Source organism: Rhinolophus hipposideros (assembly GCF_964194185.1).
Source record: "Rhinolophus hipposideros genome assembly, chromosome: 11".
NCBI classification, from domain to species: domain Eukaryota; kingdom Metazoa; phylum Chordata; class Mammalia; order Chiroptera; family Rhinolophidae; genus Rhinolophus; species Rhinolophus hipposideros.
Genome location: NC_138057.1, coordinates 63549416 through 63569891, shown reverse-complemented (window position 1 = coordinate 63569891; position 20476 = coordinate 63549416). Strand labels below are relative to the sequence as shown.

At 38.6% G+C, this 20476-nt stretch overlaps 1 protein-coding gene across 7 annotated transcripts in view; it reads left to right on the top strand.

Moving 5' to 3' along the window:
• The window catches only part of LPAR1 (lysophosphatidic acid receptor 1), a 218936-nt gene that overhangs the window by 89056 nt on the left and 109404 nt on the right, over positions 1–20476 (top strand). The gene's annotated exons all lie outside the window — the stretch shown is intronic.

The following is a 20476-nucleotide window of genomic DNA, read 5'->3' as shown; positions in this document are numbered from 1 at the left end:
TCTAAAGCCAGGGAGAGACCTGGCTTTGAGTTGGTGGTTTTGAAACGAACGGCCTCGTTTGGTTTGTGTAGGGCTAGTTTGTGCGGAATGGATTTAAAATTTATTTTTGTTTTTCTTTGCTGCCATTTGGCCTTTGATGTGTAAGAATGACGGCATCCAGAACTTGTTGCCTTCAGTCTGGCGCCGGTTGCTCTCCGCTGCTGCTGCTGCTGCTGCTGCTGCTACTTCTCTCTCTGTCTCTCCCTTCTTGTGGCAACCTATGTATTTTTCGTAAATGTGGGTTTCCAGCAAGCGCTCTCTTGTTAAAGTTTCACTATAAATGCGTTGTTTCCCATTGCAGTAGATACATATTTGCAAACGTGAATGATTGGAAACATGTAACTGCAGTTTTAAGAGTAAAATCCTCTATTCCTTCAGGCGCTAACAGTCCGTGTGTTTCACCTACTTGCGTTAAGTATCGTTTGCCGGTAGTAAGCATGACTGTGAAGTGAGAGGCCTGTGATTCAAAGCCTGCAGCAGTTCTAGTTAAAAAGAGACTCTGCATTGGGAAAACTGCTAAATTCTCAGAAGCAGATATTCCCTTGTCAAATAGAAGAGTAATCCCCGAGGGGAAAGGGTGTATACTGGACTTAATGGCTGTTTGGGTCGCACTAAATTGCGTTACACTCACTCACTCACTCTATGCCGTCTAGTGGTTTCAGCCCGTGATTCTCCAAATCTGGGCAGGAGTAAGCATATTTGCCCCCCATTCAACCAGCATTATAAGTATGTTAAGATAGCGTTTTTCTTGATACCGTTTAATTTGAGGATAAAGAAGCCGAGTAGCAAGAGAAAGAAGTAGTGTGCGCGGCGGGCTGAGGCGCCCGGCAGGACTGGGTTGTCACTATCCGAGCACGCACGCCGCGTCCCCTAGCGGCGCGACCTTATCCAGTCCGGTCAGCTCGTTCTCGGTCTAGGTGTCCTCGTCTGGAAAATGGAGGGGCTGAATGGATGATCTTTGCTGCTCCCTAAGTAACTAGAAACGGGTGGGTAGTTATCCCCTGTTAGAACAGTAGGAAGGGGATAAAGGGAAGTGTGACAGGGTAGTGTGGGAGGGAAGTGAGAGGGCAAGAGGGCCAAGAAAGTGGAAAACAACCAGCAGTAGGAGATGCCTGGAGGGGGGAAGGAATGAGCCTTGAGCTGGGAATTGATTTTTCTCTTTTTTCTTTCTTCCTCCACAAGGGTATCAATAACACTCTCTCCACCCTCGGATCAATCTTTCATTACCCTTATTATTTAAAATGTGTGAACCTGCTTAGTTTTAAAATTGACACGAAGTCAAGTTGATCCCTACAGCCGAGCTGCGCTCCTTCCATTTGCATCATCTTTTAGGGGGTCAGCAGCTGTCCTGTGCTGTGGGCACTCAGCCTGGATCTCAGTATCCCTGGGAATGATGGGAAAACATAACAGAGGTGGGAATGCAAGTGACAGCCCTTTCAACAACGTGGATGTTGAAACTTCTGTTTTCCTTTGAAGTTAGTATTTTTCAAAGAGTAATTTGATTTAAAAAGCCGTACCATAGTCTTTCCAAGGTTTTACTGAATCTGTTCTGACTGAACCTGTTAGACCTACTGGAAAATTCGAAGAAAGTAAAATTCTTACTTGCTAAGTCTTTTTGATACATAATGACATTCAGTCTGATAGTGATTTTTAGGTCCATAAATCTTATTTCAAATACTTAGTGAGAAAAGTCGCCATCTGGGCAGAATCCACTATCGTTCTCACTGGGAATCCAAGTGTTCAGGAAATAATAAGACTTTTGAAACTCAGTTTGAGGTCAAGATTTTAATGTCTATGCTTGATGTGTGGCCTGTCTTGCTTTTTCTTAATTTTTTCTGGTACCAATATGCATACACAATTGAGGAACATGATTTATTTTGAAAGTGAAGTGTGATGTAATAAAAACTTGAACATAAGCTCTTGATTTAAAGCCTGAAAGTCTATTCTTGCCTTGTTAACTCGGCATCATACTCCTGTTTGATGTCTTATTTTTTACATATCATATTACCCCTGAAGTCCCTATTGTGTTATTATTTAACTGTTTCGTGGAGATCTATTATGGAGGTCTTAGAGTTGAGAGAGAAGGAAGACATTTTAATTCAATCAGCAATTACTGAATTCCCTCTCTAGCAGCCGGGATAAAGGTGATAAAACGGACACTCTATAAAGGGGTCCTGAGAGGGAGGAGACGCAGCGAACTTCAGTATGGAGCAGCTGGATTGTATAACTGTGACAGTTGCAGCATCCAAGAACCTTGGCATGCCAGGGAATGGAAAATTAAATTCTGATTTTGGGGAAGACTTCACAAAAGGGACCTGAAGGATGAAAATGAGGTGTCTCTTAAAAGATGAATGTGGGGAAGTGAAAATGTGGTTGGAGTCCAGGGTAATGAAAGCTGGAAAGACATGAGGTGGTAAATTGTGGGGGGACTTGGAAGTTGTTTTAAGGAGTTGTGTTATGTGGAGATGGGGAGGAGAAAGGATCATTTAACCCCAAGATGTAGGAAGACACTGAGTAACACACACTGGGGCATAGTGAGGGGTGAAATGATTGAGAGGTGACTGGGCTTGTCTTCTGTGAAATTTGGTTGTAGCTCATGGCTAGTGGGTTCTAGGGTATTGCTGCCAGCGTATCCAGATTATATAAAGGTGGCAAAATAAATGAATTTGTGGTTTCTTCCCCATAGCCCCCCAAATTGATAGTGCTCTTTGTACTTTTGAGAACTTTAACTTAGTAAAAATTAATGATGCTATTGTGTTATGTCTGGACCTTGTGAGGCCTTTTGAGCATGTGGATTAAAATGACTGTCCAGGCACAGAGCTGACCAAGAAGGCATTTTGTTTAGCTTAGTTTAGTTTTGTTTAGGGAAGGGTCTGCTGGGTAATGCTAATTTAAACATGATTCCAATGGCAACCAGCATTCTTGACCCTGTTTATGTTAAACATAGTATATGAGCACAGTGTAGCATAGAAGGGAAAGAATTATTGGTTTGGAAATGGGGTTAATGCCCTTGTAAAGGGGGTGGTAGTGGGGAGGAGGCAGGGAGGGAGCTGCACCCTGAGAACTGCAATGAGGACTGACACCCCTCCCAAATCCTTAACTTCCAATAGAAGTAGTTTGCTCAATACTGTAGACTAAGACTTCTTTCAGAACCTTCTTTCTGGTTATCTCCTTTCCCCCACCCTAAATTTCTAGAGCTAAGGTGTCTAGCTCATTATCTGTAAGAAAGAATCACTCTGTGATCCATTTGGGAGAGGCACACTCAGCAGCTCTGTAAGTTTCCTCTCACACCCGAATACCTGTCACAGGTAGGAATAAATAGATGGCTTGTCAAGCTGCTTGTGGAAGGTGGAGCTGACTTAGGTAAGTGTTCTAATTGACCTTGAATTTGGAGATTCTGGGCCATGAAGGAGACTGATAATTAAAGGAGATTAGGTCAGCTACCCTTACAAGTAGAATGACTCTTCTAGCAGTTTTTTTAATCTTCTGCAAGGGAACTTGGGTTTGGCATGTTTAATCAATTAATTAAGTTAATTAAGTTGAAGGAGCCCAAGGTTAGTATATTTTATTTCTTAGAAGGATACATTTTTGCTTTTCATTTTTTTTGGGGGGGTGGGGGTGGGAGGTGAAGGGAGGAATGGTGGCAGTGGTCGTGATTTTATTTAAATTCCATGGCTTTTTTCCCCCCAGCAAACTAGTATGATTTTTAACGTAGCATTGTTGTTAATTATTAATGACTTATGGGGACATTAAATGTTAAAGAAAATTAAATGTTTATTCCATATTCAGTGGACATTTGTTGCACACTTACTATGTACTGGGGAACAGTAGAAAACAAGACATGTAGTAAGGTCCTTTCCCTTAGGGAGCTTGCATTCTATCATACTCCTATTAGGTTAACAACAGAAGTTCTTCTGAAATCCTTCGAACATGGAGCATGTTTGTTGAGCTATTCTTCAACTTTAGGAATGTTTTCTTCAAAGTAGTCTCAGTATTTTCAGGTCAGTTAGATTTTCCCTCAAAAAGTAAAGAAGAAGGAGACAGCCTGGGGTTCTCATCTTTTTTATAAACTTAAAATGTTTTGCCCAGATTTACCTGTGAGCTGTCAAGTCTAGAGACAGACATAGCTGTGTTGTATCTGTAATGCTGGCTGGCTTCCATCGCATTTTGGATATTTTTACTTTTGACCCAACTTGTGTTTGAAATTCTGTATTCAGTGTGTGACTTGCTTCCTAGAATAATCCAAATCTGTTGTTTGCAGGAAGTCAGACCTGATCTGAGGTCACGCTATCGTGGTACTTTGCTTTGGTAATGCGTTTTACTTATCTTGCTTAAGCTACTTAGGGACATGAACACAGTAGAAAGTGATCTGACCAGAAGAAAGTAGCTGCATTCACTTATGAAAATGGATGGTTTTTGTAATGAATCAAGCCTATGGATGTGTGTAAAGTAAGTGTAATAATCTCCCTCTTTCACTTCAACCTTACGCATCAGACGTAACCCCTTTGTCATCAATTTGTTACATAGCCATTCATACTTGTCCCTTTGCTTATAGAAACCTACAAAAATGTTTGTTTTTGTATGTATTGATATATATGTGGGATATGTGTGTGTGTGTCTATTTATATGTGCCCATAGATATGTTTATGTATGCGTGCATGTGTGTGTCTGCATGTGCACACACTCCCTCCTGCCTCTATTCTCTTTGGTTTTACAGAGGCTGTTATTGAGGCCACCACCGTGGGTCCAAAGAGCCTGCGTGGCTCTTCTTGTATCAGTGAAGCATGATATTACTTGGTTAAGAGTTCTTGTCAGAGAGATATGAATATCTGGCTGTTATGAATAGAGAACAAGAAAACTATTTCCAGCTGTGTGACCACCAAGACAACAAATATTGCAGAGAATATTGTTTCCACAAGGACTCTTCTCCATCTGGATTTTGGATGGAGGAGGAGGGGCATTTCAGAGCACGTTTTTGGCATCTGCAAACCTTTTGTTAGGTGGAAAACAAGGCACTCATGGAAGGCTTGTCAACCACTTTTGGAGCAGAGAAAATCGGTGGAGTTACTCATTACAGGCAGGTTTCATTGTGGGAGTATTAAACGAGGACCCCCTTCAGAGTCAGCAATCAGAAGAGGATAGGGATGGAGTGTTCTTCCAAAGGGAGTAGCACAGCTGACACAGAACTGCCTTTTGTTAAGGGGCTGCTTTGCCATCTTGGATTATAATTTGTTGGGAGAGGGATTGTTGTCATGTCAAGAAAATGAGGCATTCATTCTGTACCCAGAATTTATTGTAGTTCCACAGAGCTTTCCTGACCTTCTGAGTAGACATGGAGACCTACAAGTTCAAAGTCTGGGGCAGGATGACTGACTTTTCTAGATTCCCTAGTCACTTTACATGAGACCCTGTTTGATGTAGCTGAAATCTTTGAGCAGTTCTATGGTTAAGTCCCTATACTTGGCTAAGGACACTAAAATTAAAAAGAAAAAGAAAAAAAAAAAGGAAAAAATCAACCACCCTGCTCTCAAGTAGCTCATAAAAATGGAAAGCCATGGATACAAATGCCTAAGGTCAGGCAGACAGAGAGAAATATTGTAAACCGAGGTTTACTCCAAGTGCCATCTGAATATCTGAGGATGGAGAGAATAACTCTCCTTTGGAGTAAAGATTTGCAGCAGGATCTGTCCTCAGTGGACCAGTTGGCTGAAAACCTCATCCCACAGAGAAGAGTAATAATTGAGGAAAGAACAGGCACCGCATCTGAGTGACAGGTTACGGTTTGTGGCAGAGTGGTGGTTTGCTTTGGGTCAGTTTTGAAAGGCCAGTAAAGGGTGTTGAAAGCTATTGGGGACAAAAACCAAAAAGTGGCATGTTGATGCCAATAACAGAGAGAAGGGACATGAGAGTATGAGGATTGATAGAGTGAAGCAGGTAGGCAGAGATTTTCAGCTGGTAGATTAGCTGAGAAGCCAGAGCTTGGCAGTACTCAGGATTAACTGTTATGTCAAAGTAAATACAGTCATGTGCCAGTTAACAATGGGGATATGTTCGGAGAAATGTGTGGTTAGTCGATTTCATCATTGTGCGAACATCATAGAGTGCACTTACACACACCTAGCTGGCACAGCCTACTACACACCGAGGTGCATGGTAGAGGCTGCTGCTCCCAGGGTGGAAACCTGTACAGCATGTTACTGTACTGAATACTGTAGGCAATTGTAACACAGTGGTATTCGTGCATCTGAACATGTCTAAAATGGAAAAGGTATAGTGAAAAATATATGGCATAAGAGATAAAAAACGGTGCACCTGTATAGGGCACTTATGAACGAAGTTTGCAGGACCGGAAGGTGCTCTGGGTGAGCCAGTGAGTGAGAAGTGAGTGGCTGTGAAGGACATGACTGTACACCACTGTAGGCTTTATAAACACTGTACACTTAGGCTATACTAACTTTATAAAATAACACGAGGTTAAATCAAGCACGAGAGAAAAAGATGCAGTCAAGAGACATGGGTAAGCATGGGATGTATGAAGCTGCTGCCAGCATAACATGGCACACTGTTTTACAGCAAACTTGTTTTTTTAACTAGAAAGTGTACACTCTAAGATAACGATAGAAAGTTTAGTGTAGTAAATACATAAACTCGTAACAGTCATTTATTATCATTACCGAGTATTACGTACTGTCCATATTGTCTGTGCTGTACTTTTGTACGATGGCAGCACAGTAGGATTATTTACACCAGCGTCACCACAGACACGTGAGTAATGCGTTGTGCTAGGATGTTATGTCAGCTATGATGTCATTATGCGATAGGAATTTTTCAGCTCCGTTAGGATCTTAGGGGACCACCATCATATATGTCATTGAGTGAAATGTATTTATGTAGCGCATGACTGTGCCAGTGCAATTTATGTAATAAGCTGGAGAGAACTTTTAGATTGAGAAGAGTGGTATATACTCAGTTTTTTAAAAAAATTATTTTTGTTACTCTCCCCTGCCAGGTTTATTAATGTATATTTGACAAATAAAATCATCAGATATTTAAAATGTACATTATGATGATTTGATATATGTATACGTTGTGAAACGATTCTCCCTATTGATAAACTTGGTGTTTTAACAAGGACAAGAAGATGCATTTTGATTCTTTGTTATTTTTCTTTCTAGCAGGTGATTAAAATAGTTTTATGTTATTTAACATTCATTGAGCATTCACTATGGCTTCTCTTGACGAGGTGGTTCAGCTTGATGTTTCTTTGGAGTAAATAAAAGTCCGTGAAACAATTCATTTCAGCAAAGGGAAAAAAATATTCTGCAAATATTTGGAAGACTGGTAGTGGTTTGGGGGCTGAGAGGAATTGCAAATATAGTTTTAATTTACTGCAGGACAAACAGCAGTGAGTGCCTTATTACTGTCATTACTACTATAAAAGACAAGCTGAAAAACTCAGAAAAACTTTGGAAGCCCCAGCAGCCTAAAGACCAGACTTTGAGACACTCCAACAGGTTCCTCATGAGGGTTAATAGGATCTGGTCAAGTAAATTTAAGCTTGAATTGCCCGATTAAGGTAAAAGTAGGATATAGTATAACTTAGTTCTTTCCCTGGTTTAAAAAATACCTTTTCCAGTTAAAGATGTAGTTCCATTTCAGATAATTATATTGGCATGCCTTCTCGCATGTAAGATAAAACAAAAATAAATCTGTTCTTAGTCTTTTTCCTTCTAGCCTATTATGATTCTTTAAAATAATAACTCATTTCCATTTGGTAGTCTCCTGTACTTTCCAAATTCTAAAATGAATGGTATGAGCTCATTTTAAAATTTAGAAAGTACAGGAGACTCATCCACAATTCCACCACTTAAGAATACTTTCTTATTCCATTTGGGGATAATTTCTTGCAGTTTTTAAAATATTTGATTTTACTGAATATTTAATAGCATTCTGCTTTGTATCATAGTACACATGCCATTAAAGTAGATTTCATGTAAAATTGCCAATGACTACTTAAGGGTCACAATAGTTAATATGCATCACATTAATCATTCCCTATCTCTGTTTGCTTCTTTTCTGTGTCTGTTCATGGTTTGTGCTTCTCTGACCATCTTTAGATCCTGATGTTCACGGAGTCCTGTCCTTCCTCTAAACCATCTCCATGAACTTACCTGGTTTCTAGGTAAGACTGGTTTCTAGGCCTTTGCCATTGACTGTCCCCCATCCAGCTTATCTGCCTGGAGGCTCTGGATGCTGTGTTCCTGTGTGTCCATCTGCTTGCTCTCATCATTTTCATGTCTTAGCTCAAATGTCACCTTCTAGTGAGGTCTTCTGGAATTACTACATTTAAAATTGTAGGACCCTTTTCATTTATCTGATTTGCCTGGTATTTTCTTCTCCATTATATTTATCTTCTTTTGACTTCTTAGATGAGGGGACGTATTAATTTTTTTACACTCCTGTTTTATTTACTGCTGTTTTCCCAATGCTTAACACGTAGTAAACTCAAATTATTTTTTTGAATAAAAATTTTGTTTGAACTGATATTTTTTGAATAAAAAATGAATATATTTACTGGCTCCTGAGCATAAGTAAGATGTGGTCTTGACTGCATGAGATTTAGGATCTAGTGAAGGAGATGAGGTCTGAACAATTAAGTCTAAGTGTGACTGGAATTAGGGAGATAAACAGGGTGTCCTGAAAGGGTATAAGGGAGACTGACTTTGTCTGGGAGGGGTGAGGAAAGTTTCTCTGAGAAAGTAGCATTTATACGGAGGCTTGAAAGATGAATTAGTTAAGTGAAATTGGGAGGCGAGGATGGAAGAGGAAGGAAACATTGATTAAGGAAAAGAAACGCTGATTTGACTGGAAAAAAAAATCAACAAAGTAAACAAAAGTCTGATTCTTCTTGAATTGAAATTAGGTCATTTGTTTTAAATGATGAAATTACATAAGTGTAGAAATTGATCAACCTTGTTGGCAATTTTGATGTGTCGTACTTCATTTTCAATAACTTTAAAATAATCAGTATTTTAATTTTTAATTTTGAGTCAGTCATTATTGAGGGAATGAGGAATTTTCATGGGAAAGTAGCATTTTTTTAAAAAAATGGAACTAGCTTACATTCTGTTTTGTGCTAATACAAATCACTGTAAAAATTTAAAACAGTGCAGGGAAAGTAAACATTCTTGTTGATATTTGACTTCATTGGGAACAGTAGTGGTTCAATATGACTTGGTTGAATATTGCCTTATTGTACGTATGTAAACTTTTGCCTAGATTATTGGTTTTATTTATCATGGTAACTAAGTAAAGTTTATACAATTTCTATTTCTTGTTGATTAAGGGTTTTTGTGTTCTGATGCTTGAAAAGAGCATGGTTTTCTCTAGGTGAACAGATATGTTTGTTAATTCAGCCACTAGAATAATATCATTCGCATTCTCTATGCCCTGATTCTGTACTTGAGCCGTCATAGACTGATACTCGTCCTGTAGTCTCTCTTGCTGTATAAATGGGCTTTTGTCAATTTCTTTATAGCAAATTCTATGTGTTAACCTAATATTAAAAACAGAAAGGTTCCTGTTATGCTTTTACTATGTGTTTATTAATATAAAATAAACTCCTATTGATTTGGGATTATATTCTACTTTTTTCCTGATCTTAATGTTGCCAATCCTCTTTTCTTTTCTTTTCCTTTTTTTTTTTTTTTTTTGTCTTTACAACGTCACTCATCCTTCTGATTTTAAACTTTTGGTGTCATTTTATTTAATATATTTTTGCCTGTAAACACCATTTAATTGATTTTATTTCAATATAATTCTTTTTTTAAAAACATTTTATTGGGGAATATTGGGGAACAGGACCCATCAGCTCCACAGCAAGTCGTTGTTTTCAATCTAGTTGTGGAGGGTGCAGCTCACTGGCCCATGTGGGAATCGAGCTGGCAACCCTGGTGTTATGAGCTTTGCACTCTAACCACGGAGCCAACCGGCCATCCCTCAGTAGAATTCTTATAGGGAAACTTATTACTTTTACGTTTATTGTTTTAATCAATATGTTTGATCTTAATTCTCACCCTTAAGTTTTCTCTTTGTTATGAAAGGTACTATAGCTTTGTGTAAACATGCCCCGGCTTGCCTTTTTTCACCATATTCAGCCACATGGCCTTAGATAAATTACATAATAGCTCTAGGCCTACAGTTCTCTATTTGTGAAAGAAAAAACAAAAGAAACACACACACACATACACAAATCTTCAATTAATGCTTTAAATATGCCTGGCACACTGTATGATATATGTTAGCTATCATTTTTATCATTGTGGATAGGTTGAATCATACCAAATTATTGGTATTTGACTACTCTTGACCTATGAAAATTATATTTTTGTATGGGTCAATGTAATATTCTTTCTGGCTCTTTTTTATTTTCTGTCTTTTTCTGTGTATTGTTTGTTTCATACAGCCATAGTGTTTTGAAATGCCCAAGTCTAGTTGTCATCTTACTAATGATAGCCTTTATGTTTCCAAATACATTCATAAGCCTATGTGTTTCTGGTTCTCAAAGTCAAAGAAGTAACTAACTTTGCATACTCCTCTGCACACCACACATTTAATAGGCCCTTATTTTTCTTGCCTTCTTATCCCTTCCCAATTTTTTATTTTACATATATATATATATATATATATATATATATAATAAATTTTTATATATTTCACCTTACAAATTTTAAGTATAGACTTTATATTTTGTATTCTATTTTGCAATAATATCTGCAACACTATTTTGTGTCTGTAATTAGTTTCAGCCTTCATCAGCGATCTGGCCAGGTAGGCCCCTTGCTTGGCTGGCTTGACAGGTGCCTCCCATGTAGTTGGGGAATGGCGTTGTATTTATCTGGTCATTTGACCTGCATTTCTGGGTTAGACTCAGGATTCTTTATACCTCCATCAGAGCACCTGTCTTGTTAAAGTTCAGAAGGTGCTGTGTGCATCTTTCAGATTCATGTGGTTCCAGAATGTGCTTCTTACCCATACTTAACAGAGTGTAGTTAGTGGAAGTAATGCCTTGATTTTGGCTTTTTCTTTCTAGTACTGTTGCCAAATTTTGCCATTTTATTCATCTTCTTGAGCATTTTGGTGGGAAGTTAGAAGAGTTGTATTGGGATATTAGTTTAATATCTTTCAAACTTTTTTTTTTTTTACCATAGTTAGAAATGGTCATACATACATGAATAAAACTAGAATTTCATGCTATTTACTACATGCAGTAAACTCTGATTTTTCTCCTCATTTTTTTCTTCTGTATTTTGTACATTTTCATTTTTCAAAAAGGGCTGGTTGTAACTGGCCATCAAAACTGCAATTTGAAAAACACTGATCTAGTCTGTTGCTCTTCCATGTAGAGTTAGGGTCATTCGTTTTTCACCATGCCTTTGTTGTGTACAGTCCCAGTTCCTGTGCTATAGTAGCTGGACGTAGAGCAATGAATAAAGCAGTCATTATCATTGGAAGCATGAAGCATGGATATTGACCAGACGATCACTGAAGTATAAACATACAAAATGTGATAAATGCTCCAGGGGAAAAAAAACAGGGTGTTTCAAAACAGATTAAATGGGGAACCTCATCTGACTGGGGTGATTCAGGATTTTCCTAAGGAAGTGACATTTGATTAGATCTGCAGAATGAAACGGGGTTAACTCTGTGAAGGGACGCATTGGGGTGTATGCCTGGGATTGTAGAGTTATGGAAGAATAGAATAATGGGAGCAAAATAGAGTACTGGAAATGAATGATGGATGGAAGGTTGTCCTTTTTTGTTTGATGATTTAGCTTTTTTTTTTTTTTTTGTGATACTTAATGGGCCTTCCTGTTTGGCTTTTAAAATTTTCACTCAACAAAAGTCAAACAGGAATAGAAAGCATATTTTCGGGAGGTGACCGTAGGTATGTATTGAAGCAGTATTTTTATGAAGCAATTTTGTGTATTGCTAAATATTAGCTAGCACTTACTAAAGATTTGCTATTTTTAGGAGGTGTAGAAAGCTCCGCATGGATAGGTAGAAGTAATTTTGCTTGGATTAAAAAATATTCTTATGTAGTGGAGTTACCATTTAGGAATTATGCATACTTTGTAAAAAAGTAGAATGCAGAAGTTACGCTTTGGTAAGTGAAGACCAGATGATTGGGTATTTCATAGCTTCCTGGTGATTTTTCTTTCTTTTTTTTCTTTTCTTTAGAAATAATGGGGTTTGGAATTATTGCTGTTAGGGTTTTTATTTTTTATTTACTTATTTTGCCATGGAAAGATGTTAGGGGTCATTCCCTTCCCCCACTATTTTAAAGCTGTATGAAGAGTTTTAAAATTATTTTAAATTGGAAATACATAAAATAAGTTCGAGACTAAATGAGACCTGAGACTAATGTTTGAGATTAGTGAGCCCAGGGCTAAATTAGTTTGAGACTTATGAGGCCATGGCTCAAGTACGTTTCCCCACTGCTGCCCATGGGGCCTGACAGGACCCAACCTTACCAGGCCTTCAGGTCTTTGTTCTAAAATAGAGAACTTGGAACCAATTTGCACAAATCGTTCTCCCCATCTTAGTATTCAGTGACGCTATGCAAATTATTTTCAACTTTCTCTGGCTGTTTAATCTTCCAAGAAATGATGATCTCATGTCATTGAGCTAAATTATCTGATCAGCTCAAACTAAACATGGAAGGACTCCAGCTATTTACATCCTCATGTGTATTGTTCGTTAAGGCTCAGGTGGAACCAGCACCTTTGCTTTGGACAGCACCACTAGTGCTTCTCCTGGAAACATGGAAAAGTGGGCAAAGATTAGGACTTTCCTGAGCAAATGCTTAAGACTTGAACATCATAGTTGGTAGTTTACCCACTCCCGAAATGAATTTGTTGTAACCTTTTAGATTCAGTGAAGATGAAAAAAATCATTATCTTAGGTTTATATGCTGGATGCTTGCTTGGGGGTGATATGCAGTATCTAAGTTGTTATAGGTAATCTACATTTTATAAAAACCCATCGAACAGCGAGTGGTGCTATTTTAAAGAGATTTAAAGGCCTAAGGAATCATAGGGAGGATGACTCAGTTTCAATGACTTTGAAGTTTAAGGAATATTCCATAAAGAACGGGTTTTATGTGGGAGGGAGTGAAAGGTACTTGGTAGCTCAGCTTTTCTTACTACTGTATTAAATCAGTCGATTCAAATGCATTATGTTTTTGTAATTTCAAAACTTTTGGCTTTTCAAATTCACTTATCATAATCAGCGCTTTATTACATTTGTTCCTATTTCTGAGGAAAGTGTATTTCAGGACAAAAGATAAGATGAATGGTTTTTCTATTTGAGCTCTCTACCTAATTCCTCGTTCATAATAAATATTCAGGAAGTCCTGGTAATTGTGGGTATTTTACTTTGTGCGTATTGATGCTGATTCGTCAGCTTATATTTCTTTATTTGCTGTTGAGTATCTTCTCCTAAAACTTATACTGTATGGAAACCTGGCCAGGACCTCAGGCTCTTGATCTGGGACAAGGCAGGGGCAGGTTGCAGTGTTTGGGATCATGGGGACAAGGGGGGCATAAGTCCAGGCAAGTAATAGGCATAGGTGTTGCTCAAAGCTAGTACTAGAAACAGGTTGGATCAGAAGGGGTTGCAGTCATGGGGTCAGGCTGGATTCAAGCCAGACAAAGCTAGGAAGAGTCACAGAGTGTTCTGCTGCACTGCCTAGTGTTCCAAGGAAAGGCATTCTGGGTAACCCTAAGACAGACGCTGTGTAGACGAAAGTCTGAAGCTCCCTGGAGGAATTTTATTTTCGGAGGTGGGAGCATCAGTTGAACTCTGCTTGTTCAAGAGAACCTCAGCACTCCAGCACGGCTTTGTCGCTATGACCTTGAGAAACACAATCCCAGCAACTCTTCAAGCATTTGGCCACCTCAAAGGACCAGGAATCACAAATTTTTATCTGATTCCATTATTATGAGCCCAGGTTTCATGTCTAAATATATTATTCCTGCAAGAGATTTATTGTCAAACTTATTTAACATTCCATTAATTTGGGGGGGAAATATTGACTCTGGCCAGTAGCTGTTAGGACAGAGGTTAGGGGACAATTTGGGGCTTATTCTAATACAGGGAGAATGCACAGAATCATTTACCTACTGAAGTCTCTTCCTTTTTCTTTCTTTATCCTATTTTGATGGTGGAATAACTCAGCGGGTAAAAATTTTTCAGTAAACGCATCTTAAACTATTTAAAACTATTCAACACATTTAAAAATATTTGTTTTTATGTAAAAAACTCCTTAGAATATTCTTAAAACTGTTTTAAAAATTATGTTTTGAAACCACATTATGGCAATATTTAAATAAACACTCATATTTGCAGTTCCTAATGTAATATATTTTTCATTTAATCATGTTAGTTTTTGCCCTATTCCTTTTATGGTCTATTTTGTGGTCTACTTCTGCCTAGAGGCAACAAATGTGTTTTTGTTCCACTGACCATTTTCTATCTACAGTTAGTTATACAGGGCAGTATAGTCTGAATCATTATATTTTTGATAGCCTGATAGTAATCCATTAAGTTGTTAAACTTGTTCATTCAACCATTGTCCTATTTTTGGATATTTAGTTTTATTTCTCATTTCTTTGTCATTTTACAAAACACTGTACTCAGCAGCTTTCTATGTAATTTTCTGAGCCTAAGAGTAGGATCACTAATTTGAAAGTAATATCATTTGGTTTCCAAGTCGATTATAAAAGATCACTAAAAAACCTTTTAAATTACAAAAACAGTATGTATCCATTGTAGAAAACAAAGAAAAATACAAAGAAGAAAAGAAGTAGCTATAATAGCCCACTTGGAACTAGCACTGGCAACTTTATGGGGTATTTCCTTTTTAGATTTTCTCTGTACATTTTGTATGGTTGAAATCCTACTGGATACAATGAGTATCCTGTTCTTTGTCTTAATAGTATATCATAATTAGAGGTGACCTTAATTCCATTCAGTAGCTCTACCTCCCTGCAGTGAACACTTGTGTGTGAGGCTCTTTCTGCATTTCAGATGATTGCTTTAGGGTGGATTTCCCAGTTACAGAATTGATGCCTCCAATGTTAGGGGTTATTTTTATGACTAATGGTGAGACATGATTAAATTCATTTCTAAAACAATGACAACACTTCATATTCCTACCAGTGGCGTTTGAGAAAAATTGAAAGAAACAAATTTGTATGAATAAAATGTGAATTTTTAGAACTCGGAAAATGATTGGACCAACAGTAAGCTTTAATAATAATCAGTCCTGGATGATGCTGAGTGGAACTGCCCTGACCTCACTAAGTTTCTCGCCACCATGGTGATGTCCTGCACTCCCTCACGGTTTTGTTTTCTAATAGAGAACATCTTCTCAAGGCTTCCCTGGGTCTTCCTGTACCCTTTAAGTGTGCAGGTTTTACTATGCCATAAAATATTTTGGTTTCAACTACATTCACTGTATCAACTGATTGAAGAATACCCATGGTTAATATACAAAGGGTGCCAAAAAAATGTATACACATTTTAAGAAAGGAAAAAAAACATATTAAAATTTTAATAATATATACCAATAACAACGTGATGTGTATACATTTTTTTGGCATGCCCGGTACTTCTGCAAAAGAACTGGTTAACTACTAGAAAAGAAAACAAGTACTCTAAAAGTGGATAGCAAAGAATTAAAAACTAAATAGCATTTCTACCTATATTTGTTTAGTGTATATTCCTCATCTTAGTCCCAAAAAGCTTTATTTTCTTCCAGATGCCATTGGTACTGCGGTCAGGGACTACTTTTATTTACTCTTTGGGGGAAATTAAGTTAGCTTCTGTAAGAGGTAATTTACCATTTCATCTATAACTGGAAGAGATCACATGGGATACAATTCAACTTGACATTCAATTAATGATCACTCATTAGACTCTGGAGATACAAAGGTGAACAAAATGGAGGCCTTAAAAATACCCGCAAATAGAAGTATGATACATGCAGCGTTAGAAATTACTTGTATAATTCCCTACTGAAGATAAAGAAATTGAGTAAGCACAGGAAGGAAATGCAAGAAGATAAAGTGAGAATGTGAGATTAAGCAGAGACCAACACTGAGGGTCCCACCTCAGTGTCCTATCCATGTATTAGCAAAGAGCAACACATTTCGTTGTCCTTACTAGTTGACATGAAGACGGGACACAATCAGCTGTATGATCCAGAGAGCCTATGAGGATCGTGACTAAACAAAGGGCCCAGCTCTTCATGGTGCTGGAAGGACAGAGGATTTTCTCTGTGGTTCTTTAAACATTAGATATGTTAATGAAATGAGCCATGTCTCCAATCACAGTCTTTACAATGAATATAACAGTGGGGTTAAAAAAAAAATGTTGCTCAATATAGGTCAATGGCATAATGCCAAAGCTTATCTTGGGAAAACATTTCTATGGGAGCCAAAGCGAGACAGTTCAGACAAGTAGCTCTTTGCTGGTGTGGCTCTGTCCAAGGATAAACATTCCACATTCTTTGTGGAATGATGAGCTAGATACCTTTCGGGGTATTGCTTAGTAAAGTATTTCTTGCAAAAGAATATTTTGGTAAGTACTGAGTAACAGCAAGTTCAAGGTTGTACAACTCCACTCTGTGTCCTTTCCTTGTAGTCAGTTAAGTGTGGATCTGTGTGCTTTCAGTGCCAGCCCCACTGACGTGAGGGAGTAGCAGGGATCAGCCCGTGACCACAGGTATGTGGGTTATGGGAATACCCACAGGCATGTTCTGTAGTCTTTTCACTTCAAGGAGTTGCCCCAAGAAAAATGAAGGCTCTGACATTTTATGCCTTTGACTAGAGTTTGCAAAACTGGCAATCTGTGTGCTAAATGAATTTGGCCCCAAATACATTTTAGTTGCTCAATACATGGTTTTAAAAGGTGACATAGCCAGGTAGACATTATGATTGGTTCTAGTGTAAGCATAGTTTCTGTATCATGCAAATTTAAGATCTGTTGTCACTAGGTACTTTTTATTTATGATACTTGGTTGGTCCCCATGGGCATTTGTGTTTGTGTCATCTGCCAAGTTATGGTCACAATATAATAGGAAGTATGTATAAGTTTCAGAAGCAGCATAGAACAGGTAGTGATTAACCTGGACGGGGAGAGCGGTCCTAAAATGTTCCATTGAGAAGTGGTTCTAAGACTGGGACTGGAAGGATGAAGTAGGCTTTTACCAGGCATAGAGTTTGGACAAGGGAGGGTATTCCAGAAAGAGCCAAGTGCACATTCAAAGACAATTGTGTGGATCGGTATTATGTATTAGGGCAGTTCTGAGTGAATAGAAAGTGCTGGAGCTTAATGAGCAAGGTAGGTTATAGCTGAAGTGGGAAGTAGCGGGAGGACTCAGCAAGCTGTGCTCAAGGAGGTTGGACTTATGGCCCTGGGGAATTCTGGAAGGATTAAAGCAGAGCATTAATATGATAGATTTCTGTTTCAGGAAGATTCTTCCTCACACAGTCAAGTGAAATGGTTGTGGGTGGAAGGGACTGGAACATTCTAAGAGAGATAATTGGGACCTGAATAAAGGCCATGATAGTGAGTTTGGAGGGAAAGAGGCATTTGAGAAAGATATTTAAGAGGAAGAAATGACACAACTTAGTAATTGAGTAGATATGGTATGTGAGGGAGAGGGAGGAGTAATGGTAAATGCATGGTGATTCCACTGACTAATAAGGAGACGTAAGAGAAAGTAAGGAGGGCATTGGAAGTGTATGAATTTGCTACGTCCGCCACAGCAAGGTACCACGGACTAGGTGGCTTCAACAATGGAAATTTTTCTCACATTGTGAAGGTTAGAAGTCCAAGAAAGGTGTCAATAGGGTTGGCTTCTTCTGAGGCTTCTTTTCTTGGCTTGTTAGATGGTCATTTCCCTGTATCTTCACATGGTCTTTCTTCTGTCTGTGTGCATGTCTGTGTCCACATTTCTACTTCTTGTAAAGACACTAGTCATACTGAATTAGTGCCTACCCTAATGATGTCCTTTTACTTAATTACCTCTTTAAAGACCTTACGTCCAAAAAAGGTCGGAGTTACGATTTCAACATATGAATCTTTGGGGGACACAGTGCAGCCCATAACAGGAAGAATAAGGAAAGTAGTTTGGTACCTGTTGAGTTTAAAATGCCTATGAATAGGTAGGAGGTCAGTGGTGGTTCTAGAATGTATTTAGATATGTGACAGAATAGCTCGGAAAAGAGCTTCAGATTTAGTAGTTAAAACCATGGAAGTGGATAAAGCTGTCTTGGCCAGTGGTATCCACACTTGGCTTATTTTAAGAATCATCTGGGGCAGCTTTTAAAAGAAACCACATGCAGGGATCCCACGTCAGACCAATTGACCCAGGCAGCCACCTGGTGATTCAAATGTGCATCCAAGTTTGAGAGAAGTGGTCTAGGATGAATGTGGTAGGTGAGCCACGTGAAAGAATAGTCCAGATCATTCAAGTGATGGGAAGTAGGGGAGAGAAGGAGAGAAAAGGCAGAACTTAAAGAGGCTTTTAAAGTCCTGATTTCTCATGAGGGATGTGAAAGTTATGGAGAGTATTTGAGAGGATTAAAGGCTTAAAAGAGATACTGTGAGAAATGGAAGAGAATGGAGAGAAACTACAGTATTAATGGCTTCTGCTGTGGACTCTGCTGAGATTGATTAGTAGGAACAACTTTATCTTGTCCCCGAGTTTTCTCTATCGGGCTCCTGGAGGCTGTGAATGGGAGCAGAACAGGAAGTTGGGCATTTAATCAGAATTGGGGTATTAAAAGACAGAAAGGAGTGTGGGAGGCTGCAGGCTGATGTGAGGGGAGCTTATGGGGAGCGCCACATTTAGGCTGGACATTGTAAGAACTGAGACTAGGCAGGGCTGATGAACAGGGAAGTGGAGGGGGTAGGAAGCTGGATAATTTGACATACAAGGGCAGATACAGTGTATGTGAGTGTGAACATCTGTACGGATGGACAGTTCCAGTTAGAAAGGGGATTTTGAAGTGTCACACAGCAATTCTGGGTAATGAGGGGCTAAGCAGAGAGGTCAGGCTTTCGGATATGTTGAAATTGCCCTGGATAATAACTTGCTTGATGACCGAGTTGTTTGGAGGAGGGAAAGGAGGGTAGGGGGGTTTTAGTAGATAACCTTTAACGTCCCTTCTATCTTCATGATTTAACAAAATGTCATTTTTTGAGTCACTGTTATCTTTTTGTTGTGTTGGAATCAGAATAGAGCAATCTGGAAAGTAACCACTTAACAATTAAATTTTTATTGATCCCCTTGTAATTGTAAATGTTTGACAGATTATGGCCTCTTTAAATGCCTTTGGAATCCATTAATGCATGTTTCAGAGAGTTCACACTGGGTGAAAGTAGTATATTTGTTAGAAAATGCTTTTCTGCATATAACTAATCTGTCTCCACCAAACAGCTGGCTTCTGAGGCCCGTACTGGGCGATTATGACAGGCAGTAGAGGAGTGACTGAAGTTCTTTTTAAGGTAACATTCATTGGATTCATCTTTCACCACATAGGAAGGATCATCGTTATTACGTTTACCATTTCGGGTTTGGAGTTGAGCCTCTGTATTGTGGATTCGTTGTTCCTGGGCATTTTCAGATTTAGTTTGTGGTAGGATGTTTTGTCTGCACTTTGCATCTGTATTTGGAACTAGAATGAAGTGTAGTTTTTAAAACGAAGACCCAAAACAACGGATGTGACTTATATGGGCACATGTTGAGTTCAGTGTTAGGATTTCTTGATATTTGAGGAAATAAACTGGATCCTTATCCCGGAATATAAAAATGACTCTTGAATTTTTGTTGCTCTTGTTGCAGCAAATGCAGACATCTACTACTTTTGATTTTGAGTTTCCTTATTTAGGGAAGAACATTTTCTAAACAAAAAATAGTATGAATACAAGAAAACCTGAAAATGAAGATTGTAAGAGTGAAACTCCAGAACTTTCGCAAAGCTACAGGCTGAGTCCAACTGGTGTGTCCTGTACAGTCACAGGAATTCCCCTTCTCTATTGCTTGGGGTTTCCCTTCCTTCTTCCTCTCCTTTCATTCCTGGCCTTCCTTGTCCTCTCCTCCCTCTTGGCAGGTTCCTCCACATCGAAAAGTTTATCATCTATTTACCACGTACCTCCAAGGATCAAGTGTGAGTGAATAAGGCTTTAGGCTATTTATTTCCCCCCATTCAGCCCCATCTAATAGTATGCACCTCTCCTCATTCTTCCTACTACATCCCAGATGCTCTTTAGGGATAAGAATGGACTGGAACTAAAAGAAGGGATTACTAGTCCCTAGTTCTAACCATCAACCGAAACCAACCCAGACTATAGGAGTCATTTCATT